Source organism: Bactrocera neohumeralis, unplaced genomic scaffold (genome assembly GCF_024586455.1).
Source record: "Bactrocera neohumeralis isolate Rockhampton unplaced genomic scaffold, APGP_CSIRO_Bneo_wtdbg2-racon-allhic-juicebox.fasta_v2 cluster09, whole genome shotgun sequence".
NCBI lineage: Eukaryota > Metazoa > Arthropoda > Insecta > Diptera > Tephritidae > Bactrocera > Bactrocera neohumeralis.
In genome coordinates, this window is record NW_026089622.1 from 1,315,711 (window position 1) to 1,322,265 (window position 6,555).

General features: G+C 32.7%; 1 long non-coding RNA gene across 1 annotated transcript; it reads right to left on the reverse strand.

Moving 5' to 3' along the window:
- Nucleotides 1-5,950: 5,950 nt before the first annotated feature.
- On the reverse strand, nucleotides 5,951-6,250 carry LOC126764028 (uncharacterized). The gene is made up of 3 exons (XR_007667789.1): nucleotides 6,203-6,250; nucleotides 6,091-6,125; nucleotides 5,951-6,010 (listed from the first exon to the last, which is right to left on the reverse strand). It is a non-coding gene; the product is annotated as an uncharacterized LOC126764028 (long non-coding RNA).
- Between the last annotated feature and the right edge of the window lie 305 nt (nucleotides 6,251-6,555).

The window sequence follows — 6,555 nt, forward strand, 5'->3', positions numbered from 1 at the left end:
GAATTCCAACGAAATGCCATGGCATAAATTTTTGGCAAAATAAAAACAACCCATCATCAAATTAACATCGCCTTGTTGGACGACCTTTTATTTTCAGTTGAATTTATGGGATGAACAGATATGCACCTTTATGGCTAAATCCAGCCTTGTATATATTTCATACTACATAAATACAAATGAGATACAACTCAAACATTTTCTAAACCTACTTTTTCCAGTACCTATGGCCTTGAAAAGTTTTGGTCCGATTTGGACACATCCTGCCCATAATACGATTACATATTTCGAAGGCATTATTTGTGCAAAGCTTTATTAATTGCTTCTGGATTTATATACCGTGGTTGTAGTCTTATTTCTCAATCTTCACGCTGTGACATGAGAATTGAAAAATGTTATATACTTAATTGTGTATAATTTGCCAACACATACATACATATATCGGATAATTATGTGAGTTCCATGAACTTTGTTTTCAGCCATTGTTTAGCCAAGCTTCTTGCTTCATGATATGACAGTCTCATCAAATTTGATAGAAATATATAGAAAAAGTCCAAAAAACTATTTCGACAATTTCGAATTTCGACTATTCAAGCTACATTTTGGCCTCTGATGTGATCATTTCGGAATATTTCTGACACAACTTTTAAGAGGAATTTATCATTTTCAAACTTCGCAACGTATTTTATCACAGTTAGGACCCATGGTCACAACAAATGGTTGTAAGCCAAATAATGCCCAGTTGTAATTTTACGATGTCGATACGATTGTTCAATATAGAATGCAAGAGCAATCAAATAAAACCTGTTATGCTGTTAATGAGACAATTTCTGTTGAATGAGATAGAGATTGGTAATTTATTCGTTCACTTTGTACAATGATGGAACATTGTGACAGAGTATGCAATACTGAAAGAGATTCGTAGTAGTGTATGAATCGCTAAACAGATATCTGAAAGATATAATGATTTTGCTGTTATATGTATTTACGACTGTAGATGCTGAACCACCATTTAGGAATTTTGATATATTTTCAAAACAATGGTGTGAGTTAAAAAACATATCATATATTAGATTCTGCTTTGGGTCATTGTCCACATCCTTTACTATCCCCAAATGGAGATTTTGGTTGGGATCAATGCGATACTGTTGAGTTTATTCAGTAGAAGTGCTCTTCTGCGAAATTTCTGATTCTAAACCAATAACTTTCCAGTATCATGAAAAACAAATAGACAAGCAGAAGATAAATAATTTCTTTGTTGAAAAGATTTCAAAATGAAGCATCTTCGAGATTTCATCGGTATTTCATTCAACGAATTCATCAATATTTTACACTTATTATTTGACATTTTTTCGCGTTGTATCATGGTCCATTTATACATAACTTCAAATTAAAATTGGCTGATTGCAATTCGAATGTTTTATTAAAGAAAATTAAGCCAAAACCAGATACAGAACAAATAATTTTTTAAATTTATTTTTGTAAATTATTTTTCTACAATTTTCTTTTTTAGATTTTGTTCACATTTTGTTCAAATTCTACCAACAGCAATATCGTAATTATAATTTTGAGTAAAATTCCGAATTCTCACAAAACAATCAAGCTTCAACAATCTGTCAAAGCAATGACAGAACGAGGAAGATGTTAATGGCAACGATAAGCTTTTCGGTGGTGTCGGTGAAAAAAAGACGTTAGATAATCCAATGAGAATTTTAATTAATAAATGAATACTTGTTGCAAATCAGTCTTCTTCTTCTTCTTTAAATCTCAGTTTAGATTTCCAAAATTCATTTTCAAAATTAAATCAAAGCATATGATTTTGACTTGCCGGAAATAATGTATTCTTTATTCATTAAGTATTTTCATTATATTGAACAGTTGCTCCATATTAGTTAATATACCATAGTCACAGCAACATGTCCGTTCTTGTACTATAATTGGGTGAACTTGCTTATTTACATCCTAGTTAACGTGGATTGAATAGTGTACACATCACCTTTATTGCCCTTGGTAAGTTTGTATCTCTAAAGCTTTCATTGTTGCAGCTCGATGTATCTCTATGGGTTGGCCCTGGAGAAACTTTAGTGTTGGATGGCTCGCCTTTATCTCTTCAGTAACAATTTCTTTTTTATAATAATGTTTTCAGGTTTTTGCAGTTTAAAAATATGACGGAAGAAACGTTGAATTATAACAATAGCATATATGTACTTTTGTTTGTATACATATCTAACCCGGAAATAATTTTAGTATTATTTTTGCTTATTAACTCGGTTTTAATTCTTGATTATTGATTTTATTGAATGTTGATAAATCTAAATGTCTTATCTCACTAAATTTTCTAAGGGCCATTAAGATCCAGGGAGTGAACTTTTCCTTCCTCGGCCTTTGGTAAGAAATCGACCTGAAAGTACATTTTTCATCTGCATAGGTTGAAAACTCCTGAGTAGTTTTAAGGTAATTTTCGTACGAACCATATTCTACTAAACAGTTTGTCCCATGATATTGTTCTTTTAATTTATTGAAATATTGGACAGCGTATTCACAAATGTTGTCTAGATTTGTACGTAAAACAGCTTTATAAACTCTTTTATAGCTCAAATAACTCTTCAGGAATTATATCACGAAGAGAAGAAACTTGTGTTTTGTAGTGAAACAGCGCTTGCTTTTTATTATTGTAGTTTCATAATTTCGAATTGTATCAAGTTTTGGTGTATTAAATACTTCTTGTTCCTTCAATCACAGACTCAAATAATTCGCCGAAAACTTAAATATTTAGAGTTTTTTCTTTAAAATTTCCTTAGTAGCGTTTTCTAAGATCTCAGAGTCCTTCCGTTACACAAAGCGGTTTGCCTTGACATTTTATTTTGTAAGTTTCATAAATTCTTTAGGAAATTGTCCAAGATGATTACGTCAAAAAAGCTTCTTTTCTGGATTAATGTTTTCATATGCCAACAAACAAGTGTTTGCTATTGAGGGTGATTAAATTCTCTTGTAGTTCGGAAACGGAATTGCATCCCGAAAAAGTGATCTGTTGGTGAGGATTGCCAGTATGACGTCATCACCGGGTCTTATTTCTTCAGGCCATCCATGGCGGAGTCTATAAAACAATATTGACGGACTTGTTTTCCCGAGGGGTGAAGAAAGCGGCGCGAACGTCTCTATTTCAACAGATGGATGGCCGTTTCCGTCTAAACATGAACATTGCCTGCAAAAATTTGGCGACTCGTTATTTTCGAGAAAAGATTCATTCAAATGGCCTCCAAAGATCATGCCAATCAACCAGCAACACTCAAGAAGCTTGAAGATAACCGAGTTCAGTCGAAATGTCATGGCATAGAATTATACCCAAAATAAAACAAGTAAGGAAGGGATAAGTTCGGGTGCAACCGGACATTTTGATTATTGCAACTTGCAACGCAAATGGGTCTGGCAGCGAACGAGGGCAAGACGAAATATTTCCTGTCATCAAACAAACAGTCGTCGCACTCGCGACTTGGCTCTCACGTCCCTGTTGACAGTCATAACTTTGAAGTTGTAGAATTCGTCTATCATGGAACCGAGTATAACAATACCAACAATGTCAGCCTGAAAAGAAAATCAACACCAGGACAACTCTTGCCAGCAGATGCTATTCGGACTGAATAGGCAATTGAGGAAGACACAGAAGTCCCCTCACGAACAAAAGCCAAACTCTATAGTCACTCATATAACCGTCACTGCTCTATGGTGTGAGGCGTGGGCGATGACAAACACTGATGAGTCGACGTTGCGGGTTTTCGAGAGAAAAAAATATGGTACAAACACCTGGAAGTTCCGAAAATCTTTATAAGCCGAGGATTCTGATATCCGATTCAACCCAATTTTGACATACAGACAAACCCTTATTAAGAGAAGAATTAACCATTAGTTTCGGTTATATATATCCCACATTATTTGTTCGATCAAAAGTCCAACTATATCGACGCATTTGCGAAAGTATGTATGTAAAAAAGCAAACTTTAAAGGAAGAGTTTTTTTTATAAATTACTCAGCTTAGAATGGGAAAATCATATTCAAATTTTTTAGGTTTGTAATATGCTTCTGGAACGAACATAGCAATTTTTGTCAGTAATGGCACATTTTTTCTAAAAAAATAAGGATATTTAAACATACGATACTTTCGCAAGCTATGTTTTAGTGAGCTTAGCCACCAAGAAGTATGACATACGATAATTTCAAAAAAATATTTATTGTACGAAATAAGCTAACAAAGGTAGTGCAATCATTTTGTTATTACAGTATATATTTTATTATTTATTTTAATCTTCTTCATCCGTTTCCTCCAAACAGTCCTTTATTAAATTTGAATGTCGAAGGTTTAAGTATTCCTTATGATACTTTTTTTGGTATACTATTTTTATTATTACATAAATTACTTAAGTCTACGAATTTTTTTTGTTGATATATTTAATTTACAGCTATATAAAGATTCAATCTTTTGGTTAACGTTGAACAAACTAATAAGTTTATTGTTTGAGTTTTCGAAATACTCGTAGCTTAAATCTATTGACAATTGTTCTTTTCTAATAATAGCGATACGTAATTTACTTAAGTTTAAAGTTTTATTTTTAAATAGTGAGTTCGCAAAAAGTTTCCAATTCTTAAAGTCAGTGTGATGTAATTCTATGCATTCGTACCCTCATGGATTTGTTCTTGAATTTCTAATCAGTGTCGGCCATTCACTGGTTGCCCAAACATTGGTTTCTGATAAAAGATTCTATAGTGCTGTGTACTGAGTTTACCGGCATCATAGTGTGTCCGGGAAGTAAATAGGCAATCTTTATTGTTTTTAGGAAAATAGAAGTATTTAAAAAATATGATATCATTGCTAGCACAGCCTTGTTCTTATTTTGTCTGAGCAACTATCATAATAAAGGCTCAGATCATCGGTTTTCCGACTATCTAGAATAAGAAGATACCTCAAGAGAGCTGAGCATATTTCATTACTGCCTTTCTTGCCATCGATTTCGCCCCACAAAAAACAGTATCCATTTCGGGTCCCACTTTCTATACACACTTAGGTTGTAGTAAGCGTATTTGCGTGAATAAAAAGGGTAGCATTTTTGGAAAAGGAGTATGCAAAACCTTTTTGCATATCGAAACTAGCACAAGAATTTTGTCCCATTTGCCTTTCCGCTTGTTCTTTGAAAAGTATGCTGTACTTTGTTTTTTAATATTTATTTGAATTTGAAATTCTTTTGAATTCTGAACTTTCTCTATCATCTTTGTTGTTAATTTATATCTTTCATAAATCGTGCATTTGTCCTTTTGTAAATGGAAACCAATTGAAAACTCTGTGTTAAAAACATTTCGAAATATTCGGCAAGATACTGAACTCATTTAAGCCTTGATCTTCCAAATAAATAAGATACAATTTATATAATTGGATACATTTCTGAATTCCCTTGGTAAATAGACTTTTTGATTATTTTTGGCAATAGTGTGATTTCTATGGCAACTTTTTATGTAATCTTTGATAAAATCTGTTTTACGATGGTCTGTTTTATTATGTGGTGTTTTTTCGCTTTAAAATAATAGTTTTCTTTAATGCATGTCTCAAAACCATTTGAGAAATATTTAAAGTTTTCAAAAAAATTCTGGCAAACTTTAAATATTTTCCATCCCACAATAAGGGAATATTCAGCGTCAGTTTCGCTATTTTTTACAACTTTTACTTCCTGCCCAGCTCGCCTTTTTTTTTTAATTTGCTTTTGTTTGATATTTTGCATGAAGCCATATTAGCCGTCTTGTGTTTGACATACCCCAGTAATGTTCGTTAATATTTGCCGGAAATGTCTGGCACTTCGACAATCCTTCTTACATTTGGTATTTATACACGGGTTAGGAAGTACTCTATTGTCATTTTCTTCTTTTCCTTTTTCTCACTGGTTGGCGCTTAAGTCCACGTTTTTCCAACGCAGCACTCTTCATCATCGTTATCGCTATCACTATATGGGACTGGTGATTTCACAAGCTATGATGTTTAAAATTTTGTTAGTTTAACTAAATTTTATAGACTGCAATTGATACATTTATACTGTTACATTTACTTACACTTCACATCTATCTAAAAACACTTCATGAGCTAGCTAAACGAAACAATTATAGGCATCACTTTTGAATAACTCGACAATAATTAAGTGAAACATAGTAAGTAACTACTTACTTTTCCATGGGTAAATTCCATAACAAATAAATCATTTGTTGATCACAATTTTTTATATTTTGTTCACTATTGATGTGTTTGAAACTAAATGAAGACTAATTTGGGCTTTCACAGCTTCACTTATCACCAGATAGATCAATGAATATCGAAACGTACACCAAGAATTAACGGCGTAAAGAGGAATTAACGGCAAAATGGAAAGAGCACATAATGAAGATATGAAAATGTTGTTATCTCTCTATATTTTTGTGCGTTTGCAGTAATTCGTTCCACATGCAAAAATGTGTATGGACTTACGATAATTTTGCGCGAACAGAAAAATTCACAGTTACATACGATAAAATTGAAACTTA